This window comes from Mauremys reevesii, linkage group 4 (assembly GCF_016161935.1).
Source record: "Mauremys reevesii isolate NIE-2019 linkage group 4, ASM1616193v1, whole genome shotgun sequence".
NCBI classification, from domain to species: domain Eukaryota; kingdom Metazoa; phylum Chordata; order Testudines; family Geoemydidae; genus Mauremys; species Mauremys reevesii.
In genome coordinates, this window is record NC_052626.1 from 132,562,068 (window position 1) to 132,581,958 (window position 19,891).

The 19,891-nt window shown below is 45.6% G+C and overlaps 1 protein-coding gene across 16 annotated transcripts in view; it reads left to right on the forward strand.

Moving 5' to 3' along the window:
• Positions 1-19,891, forward strand: part of NFASC (neurofascin) — a 169,243-nt gene that overhangs the window by 33,196 nt on the left and 116,156 nt on the right. For 14 of the 16 annotated variants that reach the window (XR_005597843.1, XM_039536227.1, XM_039536228.1 and 11 more), the window contains exons 3-4: positions 6,488-6,559; positions 10,056-10,186. The gene's annotated coding sequence lies outside the window, so the exon portion shown is untranslated. Of the gene's footprint in view, positions 1-3,033; positions 3,187-6,487; positions 6,560-10,055; positions 10,187-19,891 lie in introns of all 16 variants that reach the window. The other 2 variants (XM_039536225.1, XM_039536226.1) reach the window with 2 other exon arrangements.

Below are 19,891 nucleotides of genomic sequence, written 5' to 3' on the forward strand. Positions count from 1 at the left end.
GGTAGCTATCACCTCACATGGAGCACATGGTAAAGACAAGTCAGACCCAAAGTAAAGACAAGTCAAACAAAAGACTGTTTCAGGAGAGGGAGGGTGAGGTAAAGAGCCTGGGAAGCCTGCTTGAGATGGGTCTGAAGGTGCAGAGAAGTACAGGAAGATAGTTCTGGACGCTGGGTTTGGGAATAGCATGATTAAAAAGGATGGAGTGAAGTGAAAAGACTGAGAAGAACTTGGAGACCAGGGTTGGGAATGGAGGATACCAAGAGCAAAGATCTATCTATGGGCATGTGCATAGGTGCCAACTCTGTGGGTGCTCTGGGGCTGGAGCACCCATGGAAAAAAATAGTGGGTGCTCAGCACCCACCGACAGGCCTGCCCATCAGCTCCTCCCCTGCCCTCACAGCACCTCCCGCCCTCCACGATCAGCTGTTTAGTGGTGTGCAGAAGGCACTGGGGGGGGAGGAGCAGGGGCAGGAACAGGCAGAATAGGGTGAGAAGAGGTGGGGCGGAGGTGGGAGCTTGGGGGAAAGAGCGGAGTGGGGGCGGGGCCTGTGGTGGAGCAGGGATCCAGCAGCCCTGGGGAAATCACAAAGTCAGCGCCTCTGGGCGTGTGACTAGCAGATCTCTGCCATCTGTGGGCATGTCCGTGTTGGCAGAATTATTGGCATTAGAGGGGAAGGGTAGTCGCAGGGAAATGATATCTAAGCTCTCCTCTGACCAGGGCCGGTGCAACCATTTAGGGTGCTGGCATTTGGGGGGCACCATTTTCTTCGGTGGCGACCGCGGTGGCTGGATCTTCGGCCGCCCCGGTCGCCGCCGACATTTAGGTAGAGGGAGCTGGGGCAGGGGAGCGCGGGGAGGGCCGGCATGCAGGTGAACTCCCTGCCCCAGCTCACCCCTGCCCCGCCTCCTCCCTGAGCACACCGTGGCTGCTTCACTTCTCCCACCTCCCAGGCTTGCGGTGCCTAAGCTGATTGGCGCCGCAAGCCTGGGAGGCGGGAGAAGGGAAGCGGCCATGGTGTGCTCGGGGAGGAGTCGGAGCAGGGGTGAGCTGGGGCGGGGTGCCTGAGGTTGGGGGGTGGGGAGCTGCCCCAAGCGGGGCGCCTCAGGGCGGAGGGAGGGAGCTGCCGCCGGCGGGGAGGGCACCTCAGGGCGGGTGCGGGGGGGGAGGGGCACAAGGTGGAAGTTTCACCTAGGGCGTGAAACATCCTTGCACCGGCCCTGCCTCTGACCTCTGTGGGACAGTAGTGAGCACGCAGACGACTTAAAGAACTATCTGAATTGCTGTTGGATTCTCCCAGAGCACCACAGTTTATTGCTAGAACTGTTGGAGATGGGATTTTATGTAGTACTTACGCTGACTGCTACAAAGGCCCTGTGGATTGTCCAGGCTCAAGCTGTGTTGGTCTGAGCTACCATTCTGTTGAATGTGATAAAAGGTGGAAAACATATAGACAATGTATAAGGATCAGGAGGTGGCTAGCAAGCTGCAAAACATCTTGTTAAAAAGGGGATTGATACATTGCTGAAGAAATACCTCCTTTCTGGAGATGTATCTGAATCCAAACGTCCTGCAGCCTTACATGTTAAAAGGGAAAAAAAGTATATTCTGTGTTTAAATTATAAAGTTGTTGAGCACATTGGGTCTAATTTTGGTTGCTGGGTTAGTGCGCAGGTGCTGGGCAGTGCTGGTGGCCTGTGATACCCGAGAGGTCAAACTAGATCTGGTGATTCCTTCAGCCTTAAACTCGGACTCAGTGCCATCACTGCTCAGTTAGGCTAGGCTAGGCCAGCCCTGCTGGAGCACTCCCATTGCAAAGCCTTATCTGTGTGGCTGCATCTACAATGATGCTCTGCTCGCCTGGGCTGGATTTCTAGCAGGCTATCTGACGGTTCTTAGCCATGCATTCAACTGGGCCACTCTGTAAAGTCATTCACAATGGCTGGGTCCTGCTGATATCACACTTTGAGGGGTGACTGGGCCAAACCTGAGTGATGCCATGACACTGCATGCCAAGTTGCGATGCCTTGAGCTGGGGCCAGCCCTATGGGTCAGGAGCCACCGCTGTCCCAACCCCTCTGCCTCTCTTTTCTCTCCTTCCTTGGGTCTTCCCCTCTCCACCTGGCCAACGTTTGGGTTGTGGGGCCAGGGCAGAGGGTGCATATATGTTATAGTGAATGGCAAAAAAAGACACAATGTAGTTGGCAGGTCACCTTAGCAAAAGCTTTGGGACCCACTGGTTTAAATCACCCTCAAGACCGGGTTAGAGGTTTTTGTATGTGCATGGAAGGAGGGTTAGGGGCAACACCTGGGCTGTCGCACAGGCTAGCTCTGCAGTCAAGACACAACTGGTGACTCCTGTGAGTCTCTGGCTCAGACATATGGATCTCTGTAATGTTACCGCCTTGAGCCTATCCCAGTGCTTCTGCCAATGCATGCGCATGTTGATGGTTTTTTTGCTTGCTGCATTCTAGATATGACCGATAATTAAATTCTCTGTAGAAAAATGTCATTAGAATGTCCCAGACTGTGAATTCCTGCAGGGGAGTGAGAAACCACAAATCCTGCTTTGTGCTTTCAGCCCTTCGAGGACAAACAGAAGTATTTTCTTGGTGAGACTGTTGATTGTTTCTCTGAGCTTGTCACGGCAGCTGGTGTGACTTTCCTATTTCTGCTCCCTCTTCTTCCTTCCTCAGGGCAGGCTCCTGCTTGCTCCCTTGTACCCATAGGTGACCCCAGACCTTTTCCAATGTACGGCGTAGGGAATGAGATGTCTGCAGAGGACAGCCCCACAAGGAGCTTTGTGAGTGCCCATGTGCAACGGGGCTGAGGAAGGCAGGGCAGGAGGGGACCTGGGGCTCCAGCTGGTGTATATTTTACATGTTTGTAAAATAGGTGGATTCCACTCTCATTCCACCCTCCTTCCCATCATAGACCTTAAGTTACCGCTTTAGCAACCCTGAAATAGATCTGCTGCCATTCAGTGGCTTTGGGGGCAAAGAGGCTTCCTTTCACCTTCCCCGTTGTTGCAGAAGCCGCCTCTGCTGACCCTGGCTACGGGCACTTGTTGATGGACAGGGGGATCGAAGCGTTGACCCTCGGAATATTGCCCTCGCACTGCTCAGCTCTCCATTTGGGAAGAGGATACACTCATTTATCAAACAGCACTTCTCCCTCCCTTTAAGGTATTACTGAGTCCCATTCCCTGGCCATTCTCTCTCTCTCTCTCTGAAGAAGGGGAAGTAGGATGGAGGCAGTTAAATGGAGTGCACACAAGGCCACATAGCCTGCTTAAGCCCTTACAGCCAAATTCAGAGGTCCCTGTTTGGTTTGTAACTGTGACCTGTCTCAGGCAATCTCCCTCAGGAGCAGGTCCTCAGTGCAGGTCTCAAATGGGTTATAAGCATTGGGCCTTGAGCTGAGCCGTCTGCAGATGGGGTAAATGTCTCCCACGTTGTTGTTTTTTTTCTCCTTCTTAGTACAACGTAGAAACCTGTCCCTGCGCTCCATACTTGGCTTTCTTAACTTCTTGGCTCAGCACAGTCAGTGACATGAGCTTATTTCCAACACAAAACCTCCTGCTGACCCTTTCCTCCTGTCCGGTGGGTTGCCTGGGACTATTGGTTCTTATTCAGCCTGGCTGTGGTTTCTGTCCCATGTTGATAAGGTGCATGCTTTGCTGCACAGAAAGGTTAAAGCCTGAATCCTCTGGTGAGGGCCCAGGAACGGGAGTATGTGCTTTAAACCGAGTGCAGAGGGGCTGCTTCCTGTTCCAAGGGAAAGATGTTAAGGGATTTGGGTGTGTGAGAAGGAGGTGCTGGGTTTTCACCAACCTCTCCTTCATTGTTACCTGCCTGTTTCACAAATAAAATGCAGCTGGTGGCTCTTACTACACCCATTGTGCTTAATTCTGCTGTGATACACCAGCGTAATGGGACCAACTCAGCTGACTTCAGTGGAGTTACTCCAGACTCTCACCTATGCAGTGGGAATGACTCCATTGGCTCCAGTGGGGTTAACATGGATTCATACTGATGTAACTGCAAGAGCAGATTTGGCCTCTGGTTTCATTTGTGTTGCCGGAAATTTGACTCCTCCGGTACAGACAAACATTGTTCTTGGATGTTCTCCCAGATGACTGTGATTTCACAAGCGCAAATTGTGGATATAAAAGTTCCTGCGTCCTTCTTTCCCCTCCAGCATTTTGTTACACAAGTGAGCTCAGCAGCTGGTGATTCTTAGCTGGTAATCATTCAATGGATATTACCTTTTTATTGTGTGCTTGAGTTGGGAAAGGGTGAGGTTTCTAATAGCTCACATTCAGACCCCAGCAGAAGGTAATCTGGATAGCATCCATGAAGGAAGGTGAGACTAAAAGCAGGTTCTCTTTGAAGACAGTGGTACGTAATTGAGGCTTTACCACTGGAACTCTTTGCCAGAGGATGTTGTGAAGACCAAGACTATAACAGGGTTCAAAAAAGAGCTAGATAAATTCATGGAGGATAGGTCCATCAATGGCTATTAGCCAGGATGAGCAGGGATGGTGTCCCTAGCCTCTGTTTGCCAGACGCTGGGAATGGGTGACAGGGGATGGATCACTTGATGATTCCCTGTTCTGTCCATTCCCTGTGGGGCACCTGGCATTGGCCACTGTCAGAAGACAGGATACTGGGCTAGATGGACCATTGGTCTGACCCAGTATGGCTGTTCTTACAGGTTAAGATCATGCTTTTAAATATGTCTGTAACAAAGGCTTCTCTGAGGTCTGTTGATGGTTTGTAGCTTAATGCCATTATGTGACTGGAATGAGTCTAGAGGCAACTTGTTTTCCTAGCCGTACAAACGGGAATGGTGATGCTGTCAAAAAGATGATTAAGTGATATGGTATCTGGAACTACCCCACTGAGCCATAACATCAGTCTCTCTCCCTGTGTGTTCCAGTTTTGATCGTAAGGGCTTTGTGGAGGAACTATTTACACTCTTAACAACTTAGCGACGAGTCCTCTTGGCTTATTTCTTCCTTGACTTTAAAAAAAAGTGGCATGTCGCGAGAGCTGAGGGTAAATGCAGTTCTGGGCAGCGTGTATTGAAAGACCACCACCACCACCCAGGGCAGCGGGAGGAAGTTTGCTTCATACAGCTGTGGTGTGACCACATCTGGAATATTGCACTCAGTTCTGTGCTTCGGTTTGCCAGAAGAACACTGACCAACTGGAAAGGAGTTGAGAGAAGAACAACAAAATTATCAGGGGACTGAATGGATTGATTTTGAGGGGAGGTTAAAGGAGCAAAATATGTGCATTTTGCCTAAACCGTAATTAAATTGATTGGGGATGAGGGAAGCATGAATTTATATAAATACTTGAAGGGTATTGCAGGAGATGGGATTGTTTAGCTTGGTACAAGGAGGAATGGGAAAGAGGGGAAATTTAGACTGAATGGGGAGGTGGGAAATCCTGGCAGTGAGAAGGATTAGGCTGTGAAGTCTGCTATGGGAAGCACTGGACTCTGCATTGCTTGGGACTTTTACACCTCATCTGGACAAAATACTAATAAATGTACTGTAGGGAACAATCCTAAGGGAGAAGAAGTGCATTATCTAATTGACAAAACCTATCTGTTATATCTGTGATACCATGATTTAGAGCCAGCCATAGAGGGAGGTGTGCATCACATCTTCTTAAGGTTGCTTTTTTGACGTGTATGTTCTACGCTCTGTGAAGCAAAGATGCTAATGTTAAATCTTTGTAAGGTTTGTCCATTTTACATGGTTTCTGTTTTGGGAGTCAAATTCTGCTCTCAGTTACTCCAGATTTGCATCCCCCATCTAACTCCATCCACTCTTTACTGTATCAAATGCTTGCTGTTTGAGAAACTAATTAAAAAAAAAGTTTTCTCAGGAAAAACAATCCAATTGTGCAATTACATAAAAGCTGCCCCAAAATCTCAGATCCCAAGAGGGGAAATATTCCAGAGAAGACTCTTCAACTGACATGCTTAAGAAGCATTATTTTAACCCAAGGCAAAACATCAAATATTTACTCTGGACTTGCACTGATGAAACTGAGAGCAGAATTTGACCTTCTGAAAATTTGCCTTGATGTTTTGCAATAATGTAGAAATAATGTGACTCTCCTTAAAATGTGATGGAGATCAAAAGGCTAAAGCCAAGATTTTCAGTTGTAACTAGTGATTTTTTTCAAGTGCCTCAGCTTTGTGATGCCTAACCAGAAACACCTTTTGAAGGGGTCCTGATTTCAGGGTGGGAGAGGGAGGTGGTCGGGGGTGCTCTGCACCCTCTGAAAATTGAGCCCCTTTAAGTTGTCTCAGTTTGGGCATCGTAAATCACTAGTTGCTTTTAAAAATCGTGGCTTAAAAATTCTAGAGAACTCTTAGACAACTTATAAAAGGCAATGTACAGATTCTTTACAAACAGTTCATTCATTCTGATTTTTGTGTTCCCTACTCCAACCCCATTTTCCATAGGTTGAATGATAGTCACCTGAAATCTTTAAGACAAGCGACAAGTATTTAAGAGACCAAGGATACAGTGTTAAGGTAAGACACAGCACCTTGCTTATTTCAGTCATAACCAAGTTAGTTTGAATTGAACTTCGTACTGGTTAACAAGCTAGAGAAGCTAACCCTGGGGTACAAGACTAACTGTGGCTATGGCTGTTGTCCAAACCAAACCCCCCAATCCTAGTGTGACAGTCAGCACATCACGGATTGAACCAGGGACTTCCAGAACTAATGCATGAGTGTCTACAGCTAAAGAGAGACAGTTCAGAGGGATTTGAACAACTATCTTCTGAGGATTGGCACAAACAGGAGGACCTGTAACGCACACTCACCAATGGCTCACACTAGCTCTCTAAAAATAAATATGAATCCAGATCTGAGTTTTACAGATGATCCCCCAGCGTTATATCAACAGCACAATGCAAACCTCAGATCTTGAACAGCCCTCATCTTGGAGGTGTTCTCGCTTTGCATTTGGATCTAAATTTAGTGACTTGAGCCTCTGTCCAATTAAAGACCATGAAAAATTTGGGGTCTAAAGTAATGATTCCAAAGCTACTTTGACTGTCTGTGTGCCTTATTCCCCTCTCCTTCCTGGTTGGTGAAAACAGTACTGAAATAATTGCATTACCTTGGTGAAAAGCGTGTTTAGCTGCTTACCGAATTCAAGGACAGTCTATGATAACTTAATTAACTTATTCCATCGGCCAAAGAAAAAGCTCAGTAAATCAGTTTAATATTTACCCAGCTTGTTTCCTATCTTAATTAAGCGTGTCTGGATCTTTAACAGAATTGGAAACTCTGGTGCAGAGATCCAAATCTGGGATTGGTCAGCTTTGATGTGGGCAAATACCAAGAATAGATGCATCCCCCAGCTAACCTGACTTGAGCTTGTTGTGACTTGGGTGCTTCTACCCAGAGCTGCTGCTGTCCAGACACTAAAACAGGAGAGTCAGCAAGCGGCATGCACTCCATGTGTCAGTTTCAGTGTCTGGAAAGCAACATCACCTTCAGGCAGTGGCACAGCAGATCAGATCAGCTTCAGTTGTATCAGAATGCCCTTGAAAATAAATAATCCATCTGGATTAGTCCTTCGCTTCTTCGGAAAAAGGTTAATTTCTAGCCCTGCATTTGAGCCCTACTTATGCTTTATGTGGCATGATTTAAAAAAAAAAAAGATGTTGACAATCGAATTAATGGTATGCTTTGATAGCAGATGTCAGATCCTTTCACCAAAGGACCTGGTTGATTCGCCAATATTTTAAATGATAAATCACAATTGGATGCTTTTAAAAAATATATGCTGTCACTGAACCATAGAGTATTAAGCATGATGTGGGAATCGCTGGGTAGACATTGGTGGCCTGTGTTGTACAGAAGGTCAGACTCTATGATCAAAAATTATTCTTTAATGTTGTGGAATCTGTGGATGAAATCTTGGCCCCATCTGGACTTTTGTTGATATCAGTGGGGTCAAGATTTCATCTTGAGAGTCTCTGGTCTGATACTCGAGTCACAGCCTGTTTCTTGAATGAAGTGAGAGGATCTTCCCTTGTTGTGAGTGAATTACTTAAACAATCCTCCCAGCTCATACAAAATAAAGTATAATAATAGCAGAAAAAGATTATTAATAATCAAATGCCATCAAATCATCTTATATTACTTCAAACCTTAACTAAAAACCTCAGTACCCGTTTGCAGTAGGTGAAATAATTTGAGAGCTCTTTACACAGCCCTGAAATCCAGCTATCTCTGGGGTGGAATACAGTAATCCTTTAGCAGTGCAGAGGAACAGGAGGTGCAGAAGTAAATATCCACTTGAAAGTGCAATTTGGCTTGACACTGTAGCTTCCTGAGATTAAATCTGACTGGGACACAAAGGTTAACACTCCTTCTCCTAAAGACAGTGTCCTGGGATCTTTACTGATCACTAGTGGTCAGAACTTTGCAACTTTCCTGGAAGGTGTAAGTATAAAGAACAGTGGAATTCAATTAGTCACCAAGTAATGTCCTGGTTTATGAGTAGTCAGGGGAATTTTAACCCCTGGGCATCCACACACTGCAGCTCATGCAATTTTGCTTCATTAACCTTTTCCCTCTGAGCAGAGGGGAAACCTCACTCTGTGTCAGGGCCTGTATATTTGTGACATGTTACATCTTGTCATAGGCTGCTGTGATACAGCCGAGCAGATGCAATTTAACCTACGTGACATCACGTGCAGGAGAATGTAAACACTTCATGGGGCACACAGAGAAGAGCTGACTTTGGTGACAAACTCTCTCCTCATTTGCAGAGAAGCCATCATTATTGCCAGTATGAAAAAGCAGCGTGGCCTGTGGGCGACCCCGTCACGTGATTTGGGAAGTTTGGGAATTTAGGGCTTGTCTAGATGAACAATTAGGATACAGCAAGCTGGGGTATGAATCTATCCCACACTAGCCTGCCATGGTCTAACTGTCCGTGTGGACCCCAGTAATGTGCATTAACCCTTGGCTAGAACACTTTGAGCTAGTCCCATTTCAAAGAGGAACTACATCAAAGCATTCTAACAAACTGTTAACCTGCATCAGCGGGGACTACACTGGTGGTTTTCAACCAGTGGTACGCAGAGGTCTTCCAGGGGGTACATCAACTCATCCAGATATCTGCCTAGTTTTACAACATGCTTTTTGTGTAGCCTTAGTGAAATTGGTACAAACTAAAATTTCATACAGACAATGACTTGTTTATACTGCTGTAGGTACTATACACTGAAATGTAAGTACAGTATGTATAGTCCAATTGATTTATTATATGATTATATGGTGAAAATGAGAGTCAGCAATGTTTCAGTACTAGTGGCTGTGACACTTTTTTGTATTTTTATGTCTGATTTTATAAGCAAGTCATTTTTAAGTGAGGTGAAACTTGGGGTACACAAGACAAATCAGACTCCTGAAATGGTTACAGTGATGTGGAACGGTTGAGAGCCACTGATCTACCCGAACAGCTGGCTAGCGTGGGGTAGATTCACACTCCAGCTTGCTGCAGTCTCATTATTTTGTGTAGACAAGCCCTGAGTCTCAGTTGTAGCCTTGTTGGAGCTGGAGTCTTAGAGGATTGTGGACAGGGAACATGCAGTGGCATTCTGGCTTGCTGGCTCCTATGAACGCATGTTGTGTGGGATCCTGTCGGTCACATAGGCGTAAGGCTGGAGTCTAATGCCTCGTTGGAGTGATGATGACGTGGGCCTTCAGCAAGTCACCGAGAGCCAGATATTTGGAGGTGATGAGCACTTGCAGTTCCCATTGCTTTGAAAAGGAATTGTGAGCGATCAGCACCACTGGAAAAGCAGGCTCAACATCTCTGCGTTAGTTTGCCTGTCTTGGGGGTTCATGTAACGTCCATTGCCATAGTATCTGGGCACTGTTTCGACATATATAATATGGGGATGGTGATACCTGCTGTGTAGGAGCATCACAAGAATGGCAAATGCAGCGAGTAAAGAGAACTACAATTCTCCTCTAACTGTAACATCCTCTGTTCCATCAGGTTGGATTTGGGTGGAGTTTTCTGCATTGGTGGATACGATTTGACAGTACTTCGCCTTTCCCTAGCAACTTCCATCTGAGCATCTAATAGCACTTCCTGGATAGGAATGAATTAAGCATCACATAAGACAGGTATTATCCCCAATTTACAGATGGGGAAACTCAGGCAGAGAACGAGGATGTGACTCACCTCTGGTCACTTAGTGAGTCAGAGTTAGAACTTGGTCTGTGGTTCCCAGGACTATATTGTTGGTGTAGTAGAGCATGTCGCCTCTCTCTGGGCATTGCTTCTATTGGTTTGCCTGTGATTATCTGCTGTTTGCTGCAAATCCCACAGGATTCTCCTTGAGAGGGAAAGTCTATACAGGGTGATGAAGTGAACCAGCATGCGAGTCCAGAAGGAGAAAGCCGGCTTTTCCAAAGCACTCGCTGTGTGAATTGTGTAACAACGGCTGTTCATAGCAATTGCAGTGTGTGATTAGCAATCTGCTAATCACCAGATGACAGATGTTGCTACCTCTGAGGTGGGGCGAACCAGGGGAGTGTGCACACAAACATTAACAGCTTTTAGGTGGAGGTGATGGGTTTTGAATCCCGCTGTTTGCTCCACATTATGGGGGAGTTTCCCTTCTATATAGTGCTGATGAAAGGTGCCAGATTGCCAGGCCTGGAGACCAAAGACCTCTGTCCATGCACAGAGTATGGGCAGCAGCAGAGTAAATTATCTGCATGCTGTCCTGCCTATATGCCTCAAATGTCTTTAAATGGTCCAAGAAGGGAACTCTGTCTCCATGATCTCATCAGTCCTGTGCATCTCTGCTGAGACTGCAACAGTGCAGGGTTGTGGAGGAGCAATTAATGCCAGTTGTGCACGCGATCTTTATGGTGTGGGCTGTCATCTAATGTATTAAAAGCAGCAAAGAGTCCTGTGGCACCTTATAGACTAACAGACGTCTTGGAGCATGAGCTTTCGTGGGTGAATACCCACTTCGTCGTATGCATGTTCACCCACGAAAGCTCATGTTCCCATACGTCTGTTAGTCTATAAGGTGCCACAGGAGTCTTTGCTGCTTTTTCAGATCCAGACTAACACGGCTACCCCTCTGATATCTAATCTATTGTAAATTGAACTAAGATCCACCAAATTCATTTCACGCAAAGGCCACTGGAAAGTAACAACTTTCAGTCACTATCAAACCAGGGCTGGCTTAGAAATGATGACCTGAAGGTCAGAGGTTCCATAGCCTCTCACCAATCCACAGAACCATCTACTCCTCTGTTTTGCTTTTCATAAAAGCTCGATGTACCTTGTGTGATAACAGGGCCAGAACGTGGCCCATCAGTGGCGTGTATTCCATCTGCTCTCTGCATGTGCTATGCTGCCCTTTAAGCTCATCTCTCCTCAAACTCCCTTTGCAGTAGTCATTTAAAGTTACTCCTCGTTCTCCTTAAACAAGATTATAATAATAAACCAGATTACAATGCAGCGCGTGCCCCCTATAAGTAACAATATAAATAGGCTTGACAGAATTTAATTTTTGTTTTTATTTTGACAGTTATCAATGTTTATTTTAAGCGTGTTTTTATTTTTATCTATTTAAATTTTCACACTTGTGCAAAATTATGGGGTTTCAGCATTTTTTTCCTATTTTATTTATTTATATTTTCACCATTGTGGGAAATCATGGGGGTCAGACAATGAGGAGGTCAAGCAATAATTATATAAAGACAGACTTGCCAGTCAAAAAGTTAGCTTTATAACTATTAAAACACACATTGTCAACATCACATGTCAAAATAGACAAAATAAATATCCTTAAATCAAACTCTAATAAGTTCTCAAGCAGCTTTTTTACTTTCTTTGCCTATAAATTTTGATGATTATCGACGGAAATATTTTTTGTTGGTTTGTGTGTGTACAATGAAATCAGCATTTACCAATAACAATCTCATCCTTCTAAGCCTAACTATAAAGAAAAGCCCTAGACATCCCCGAATTGTCAAGAGACCATCTTGGTTGATTTCATTTGAAATGAAGGTTGAGTGCCCCAATCCATCTGCCTTAAATGCAACATTTATTGTCATTGAAAGGAAACCAGCATAAACCATATTCTGTGACACACTTAATGGAACAAAAAGGAACTTCCATGAATGATTTTTCTCCCCACTTTCCAATCCCAATGATGTAAGGAGGAGATGTCAGACAAGCATATATAGGGAGAGGCATTGTCCACCGAGGGTGGGAAATGGAGTTTGGTTTGCTCATTAGTAGAGCTGTTTCAACAAGGTGCCCCTGCTGCTACAGGAAATTGCTCTAAAAATCTGCTGATCAGCTGTCAGACTGAGAATTCCCAGCAGCTACTGTGCTTTCATAACTATGAAGCATTGGGTTTTTCTTGTTAGCATCATTCAGTCAATGAAGTCCAAATCATCTCTCCACAGAATGTTTTCAGGTGTTAAGTCAAATTCTGCTGTTGGTAACAGAGCTATAAAGCTAGAGTAATTCCTTCTGTTGATGATCTTATGGTTAAGGCACAGGACTGCTACTCGGGAACTACACTGAGATCACCTATTTCTGCCACATTGCTTGTGTGGCCAGTGGCAAGTCACTTAACTTCGCTGTGCTGGGGTTCCCTATGCAAGACTGATAATATCCTGAATGAGCTTTATTGAATTAAGTTTAGCATCTTTGGAGTTGATTGTATTACAAATACAAATGTTTAGAGGCTATTGTAAGGTTGCATGGAACTTCTTTAGCAGGAAGTAGGGTGACCAGATGTCCCGATTTTATAGGGACAGTCCCGACTTTGGGGTCTTTTTCTTATATAGGCTCCTATTACCCCTCACCCTCTGTCCTGATTTTTCACATTTGCTGTCTGGTCACCCTAGCAGGAAGACAAGATAAATGCTATCTCTGGAAGGCATTAGAAAATTCAGTGGTCTTTTTGGAACAATATCTCTGAAGTGGATTTCCTTGGAAGTAACTTGAGGTGAGGGGAATGCAAATTCTTCCCCTCTGCAGCCAACCTTTTGAAGATATCAAGATACAAGAGGGATAGCTCAGTGGTTTGAGCAGTGGCCTGCTAAACCCAGGGCTGTGAGTTCAGTCCTTGAGGGGTCCACTTAGGGATCTGGGGCAAAATCCTGCTAGTGAAGGCAGGGGGTTGGACTCAACTCAATGACCTTTCGAGGTCCCTTCTAGTTCTGTGAGATAGGTATATCTCCATATGTTGTTGTTTATTATTTGTACACCCTGGAAGGAGAGACCCATTGTATACTAAACACCTGTTTCTGGGAATTCCAGATTCAAGACCCCTGATCTGTATAAAAGGGTAGACTAAACTTGTCATGTGTGTGCTTGTTCTGAGCTGAAGCTGTGATGAATTTGTAACCACAAGGAAACCCTTAGGGTGGGATATTGAAAGACTGCTCCTGACAGAGCCGTGTTAGAGTTGGGGTGAACTCTGGTAAGCTTATTAGAATTTGTGTAGGTTCTGTTGTTGTTTTCAGTGTGTGTTTTCTGTAGTGCTTTTTACCTTAAGAATGAAGTAGGCTTGTTTAGAAAGAGCTGTGGGATAACATATATATGTAGCCCTCATTCAGGTCAGTCTCTGAAGTGAAGCAAGCAGGTCTGTTGAGGCAGACTGTCTTTGCTGGGAAATGCACAGTGAAGGCAGGGAACTGATCAGCCTGGGAATACCCGGGTAAGAAGTGGGAGAGGCGAAATGCAATGGCTGGGGGAAGTCAAGAGTGGGTGTTGTTGTTGAACCACTCAGAGAAAATACAGGTGCAGGTGTCCTGAACTGTGACATTCCTCCTTTGTAAAACAGGAATAGCAGTACACTCCATCTCAGAGGGGTGGTATGAGGGTAAATCCATTAATGTTTGTGAGGTGCTCAGATGTGACAAGGGTGAATAAGTACCTAGACAAAGAGACCAGAAGTGGAGTTGCCCCATGCTATAGTTGTGACTAAGAGATAACTATCAGACTTGTATAACAAGGCTGATAAATTCCAAAGCGGTGAACTACAACCATTGCCTTGAATATCAGCAGGTCAGATTATTCAATTCCTCCTGCCTTTTTTTAAATAGTAATGGTAGTAGTAGTAATCATAATCTGAAACTGTGTGCATTTGTGTGCAAATCTCACAGTTGCAAACCTCGGTTATAACTTTAGTCAATCAGCTGATTCATATTGACTTCAAACATCTTGCCCTATATCACATGCTCTGGGTCCTGGCTGCTTCTACATACCAATTAATTTGCTGGGTGATTTAAGGGACCTACTACTATTTCTAGTGGTAGCCTCACACTTGGTATCAAAGACTTTTTATACATACAGCTTGCAGGGCATGAGCTATTTGTAATCCCCCCAGTGGATATGCATGCATGCCGCAGGGATGCTACAAAGGGTGAGATAGAGAAAGGATGCAATGTACTGTGAAATAACATAGAGAAGTGATGCGAGGAACCAATGGCCCTGAGAAAAGAGCTTCTGTTTCTCTTTGCCTTTCTTACGGCGCGGGGGCAGGTTGGAAACTGAGTGGGAGGGATTATTGATTTTAATACAAAATACATTGATCTAACTTGGGTTTTCTATAAGGCCTAAAACTGTGGTGTCTAAGCTGCCTGCTTGATATATCAAGAGAATTGTTTGGAAGTGACTAGGGGCTGGCCTACACTAAGGGGGGGGGGGGGGGAATCGATCTAAGATATGCAACTTCAGCTACGTGAATAGCGTAGTTGAAGTTGAAGTATCTTAGATCGATTTACCTCTCGTCCTCACGGCGCGGGATCGACGTCCGCGGCTCCCCGTCAACTCCGCTACCACCGTTCGCGCTGATGGAGTTCCGGAGTCGATGGGAGCGCTTTCGGGGATCGATATATCGCGTTTAGATGTTGGTTTGTGAAAAGCATGAACTTGTGAGCAGATATCCAGAGAGTTCAAATGGGCTGAGACCAGTCAAATCTTAGCTGCTTTAAATGGCACTTCTCTTCTGCTGAGGTGTTTGTGTGTTAGTCCTCTGATTCTAAAAGCATTTCTCTGATGACGAGAGCTAGCATTCTTTCTGATTGCAGGCATTCACCCTTTGAAATGCACTGAGATCATGATGCACACTTCTTTAGTGACAGAGCCCTTATTTGCTACGTTTGCGCGCCTCCTCCTTTTTTGCTCAACAAACGGGAGGGGGAGCGGAAGCAAAAGAGAGAATAAATTAAGATGGCTGAGTTGATGTGTGACCTGTGAGTGGAACATGCCAGGATGCCCAGAGTAGCCCCAGATTTGACATCATGGCTTGGACTTAATGTTGACTGCGATCCCTGCCTCTCTGTGTGCTACTTGATCATTGCAACAGAACAAACTGATTTTATAAAACAAAGCCCCACTCAGATTTAAGCTATTCTGAAACTACTGCTCATACCTAGTACACATTACTATGTTTCGTGATTGGGTCTCACATGGTGTAAATCAGCATAGCTCCATTGCCTCCAGTGGATTTATACCAGCTGAGATTTGGCCCAATAATAAGAGAAGCGGTGTTATTAACAAGACAATGCCTGCGGAATAATTATTGGTATTGTCTTTATCCTAGGGCACATTTCAAACTAGTTGTGCCATTGCAAGCACAAGGTAAAAGGACAGGAAATTTTATGGAGGACAAGGGGGACAGAGTATGGAATGGGAGAAGATTTTTTTTTCTCTTGCTAGCAGACGGGAGGACTATTAGAATTGGGTTACAATCAAAACTCCAAACATCAGCCTTTATATTGCCAAGCATTTTGACATGCTCCGTATAAGAGGCCTGATTCCTGCAATGTGCTGAGCACCCTCAGCTCTTGTTAACTTTGCTGGGGGATGAAAATGCTCAACACCTCCATGCTGCCTGTGGAAAAAAGAATTGCCTCAGATGAGGACGGGAAGCCATTAGACAAGAGTGACCATAGCGGCCAAAGCGTAGGCTAGAGAGTTGGAATGGGAAACTGGTAGCCCCCAGCTCGGGTCTTGACATCTTCTGTGACCTTGGACAAGTCATGAAACCGATCAGTGCCTCAGTTTCCCCATTTTTTTAAATTATCATGGTACCGCTGGCAATTGTCATTTTAATTCCATGCCTTTAGGGAAGAGTCCTGTAGAATGTATTAAAAATGACCTTTCCATAGAGCTCTCTAGAAGGGTTATCATTGCCTTGAATATGCAATATGCTGTTTTTTTAAGCCTATAAAGAAGATGTAATTTTCTGTTCTGGGGTATATTTTTACAGTTCTGTAATAGGTATAGTCTATATCCTAGTCTCCTGATGGTACTTAACCATAAGGCTTACGCCATATTCCAAATATAGGAAGAAACTGTGGTATCTAGCATACCACTGCATGGAAACTGTTGCCTTTTTAATGGTGACCACTGCACCTATCTCAAGGGTGGTTTGTACGGCTCTATTAGCCGATGTTCCTAGAACCCTGTGATCTTCTCAGGCGGGAAGGAAGGGGTGGAGTGTCACCCATTGGTAAAGCTTCTGTAACTCTGAGGGACAAGGCAAGCTGGGAGTCCCTCGATGGCAAATCCCAGCTGTGATGGTCCGGAAAGCTAAACGCATCATCGTCTGCCTCATGTCCAAACAAATCCCATCATCCTTCTGAAGTGGCAGTGGGAATGGATATGGAGCTAATGGATGGAGTCGCTGGTGAATGGAGATTAAACATTTTAGAATAGCATGAACTCTGTTTTTTTTTTTTGATGGGGGGTGTCAAACTGTGTTTCCTTGACCCCTTGATCTGTGTGGATTCTCTGATTGACAGCTGCAGCATATGGGTTCCTGTAGGAGGCTTCTCACACCCGCAGAACAATGAAACAGATGGACAGCCTTACAGGAGGGTTGAACAATAGCTGTCAGTGGGGGAGATAGGGCTGCTGTATACCGAGGTTCACCACTCCAGCCATTGATTACAGCTCCACAGCATTGCAGATGGACTGCACCAGGCTGCTTCAGGCCCTTTTGCTGAGACTAACCCAGTGGGGGAGACAGGACACGAAGGAGGGGAGGGGAGACAATGAGGGAAGAAGAGCTGAGGTATGAAATTTTAATGAGGAGTTAATTGCCAATTTCTCTCAGCAGGCCAGTGTGCTGGTACAGCATCTGGGTGCAAAACTATAGGGTGTTGAAATCCCTATAACTCCAATATGATTGGGATGGACAGTATTATTTTTTTTTTATCCCATGTAATTTTTGTCTTGTAGACTTTTTTCCTAACTTTACTATAGCTTTTGGTTCCCAGCGAGTGCCCTAACCTCTATGCCATTCTCTGTCAGGTCCAGTTTGCTCAGCTTGGACACTAAGGGTCCCACAACAGCTCTTCCTAAAAGTGAGGATTATCCCCAGTGCCACTGGCCAAAAATTGCACCTTGCACTGTTTGTGCTGTGTGCCAGTTGCTGGCTGCTTTCCACCCTAGCATGTGTGGTACGTAGCACATTGGATCCCACCTGATTGAGGCTTCTAGCTGCTTTAGCAATATAAATAGTTGTTAATACTGGATATAATCTGCAAAATGCTTTGGGATTAAAGGTGCCCTACAGATATGAGCCTAAACTGTAACCTTTGGGTTCAAATCTGAACCTTCCAAAACTTGGGTGGGTTTGGAGCCGGCTGTTCGGTTTGACCCATTGTAGTGATCAGGCCCAGCCATAGAGGTTGGATCCAAACATCTTGAGAAATTTCTTTTTTGGGAAAGGTTGTTTGGGTTCTCTGGTTTGGGGCTCATCCCGCTTTATAAGACGTGGGGAATAGGATTGTGAGGCGTGCTAGATCTTCCAAAGCTTTAAACTATGAAATAGGCTTCCCATTGCAAACCTGTCTCTCCCTGCCCAGCGGGGCAGGTGGGTGGGTAGGTGGGTAGGAAAAAGTGTTAGAGTTGCTAAAGGGATTTTGTGATGAAAAGAGAAATTACCTGGCTTTGTCTGGGTTTGTTTGTGACACACTGTGTTCTGAAGAACAATTGTGAAAGCTGAACACAACGTCAGAAACAAGTACAAAGGGCTCCTCTCTCCTTTCTGAATACAGAGGGCTGAAAATGCTGCCCTTCCTAAGGGTTTCAGATAGCTTCTGTCTGGAGGAAGGGGGGGTACTCTCAGCTCCAATGAGACCTACGGGATAAAAGTTTCAAAAGATCCTACCCTTTCCCCTTCCTCCATATCTGCTATGTACTGTGCAACCAGGGGCGGCTCTAGGGATTTTGCCGCCCCAAACACGGCAGGCAGGCTGCCTCCGGCGGGTTGCCTGCGGGAGGTCCTCCGAAGCCGCGGGACCAGCAGACCCTCCGCTGGCAAGCCGCGGAAGGCAGCCTGCCTGCTGCCCTCGCAGCATGACTGCAGAGCGCCGCTGGTCCCGCAGCTCGCTGGACCAAGCAGCGCTGCTGGGACGGCCTGGTGGATCTGATGAGTTGATTTAAAAACAGTTCTCCACCGTGGGGTATTTTATTTATTTAACTTTATCACAGGATGATTTTTTTTCCTTATTTTCAATTGTTGCTTTTTTTGTTTGTTCGAGGGCCCAGTCCTGCAAAGAGCTGTGCACCCTTTGCAGCCAATGATTCCATTGAGAGTTCAGGATCAGTATTTTGCTCAGGCTACAAGGAAAGAATATGTTTTAATTAGAACTCACTAAGGCCCGATTTCTGCTGCTTAAGTGCTTTGAGACTCAATCCTGTTCTCATTGAAGCCAGTGGTAAAACTCCTTTCGAGTTCATTGGGGCTGGAACAAGCCCTTGCTAAATAGGGAGGAGGATTACTTATGGCCTAGGCTTTGCTGAATCTGGACGAAAGGCCATATTCCAAAAAGAGATGGGCCTGAATTAAACCCCTAAGATCCAGGATGTTCTAATCCCAAGACTGGTTGGAACCAAATCTGAATCTAGACTTTACTGCTTGGACCCAGCACTGATTCTCACTCGTGTTTGCAGCATGGGGAGACATTTTCACATGCAATGCACCTTTTGTTGTTGCTCAGCCACTGACTGTGTGCCTGCTTCAAATGGGTAACAGGGCCGCCCAGAGGATTCAGGGGGCCTGGGGCAAAGCAATTTTGGGGGCCCCATCCATAAAAAAAAAAGTTGCAATACTATAGAATACTATATTCTCGTGGGGGCCCCTGCAGGGTCTGGGGCAAATTGCTCCACTTGCCCCCACTCTGGGCGGCCCTGATGGGTAATGTCTGACGTGAGGGGAGGGCACGAGCATCCTGGCTGGAGAAGTAACGACGTATTTGAGTAGCATGTGGTTCATGTTCTATTAATGATCAGAGCAAGTCCTAAGCCTCTCTCTCTTCTGGCCCTTCAGCTCTTTCTGCTGCCTCAGCTAGCCAATGACAGTTAAACATTCCCCTCCCATCTCTCTTGTCTCTGCATGAATAGAAGCTAGCTAGGAAACTTGCTCACACAGAGCAGATGGAAGTCTCAGGTTGCGCGGGCGGGGAGCGAAGCAGGATGGGAGCAGATGCACCAAGAAAGGGATGCAAGGTTTTCTAACTCAGCTGCCCAGAGACAGAGGAAAGAATAGATTCCTGTCATCTTGAGGCAGGCTGACCAAGGGTAGAAGGTACAAACAGCAGGTCTTTTTCTTCACGTACACATGAATTTAATACAGAATCGAAGGCTCTAATCTTCTACAGTTATCCTTTTAGTTTTCCCAGGCTGGGTGAGTGGACTGCTGCCTCTGAAATTAAATAGTGTCCTTGAATAACCTGTCTGAGGAAAAAAACGAGGAGTACTTGTGGCACGGCTCATTTTATTTTGCTGATACAGACTAACACAGCTACCACTCTGAAATCTGTCTGAGAAAGTGA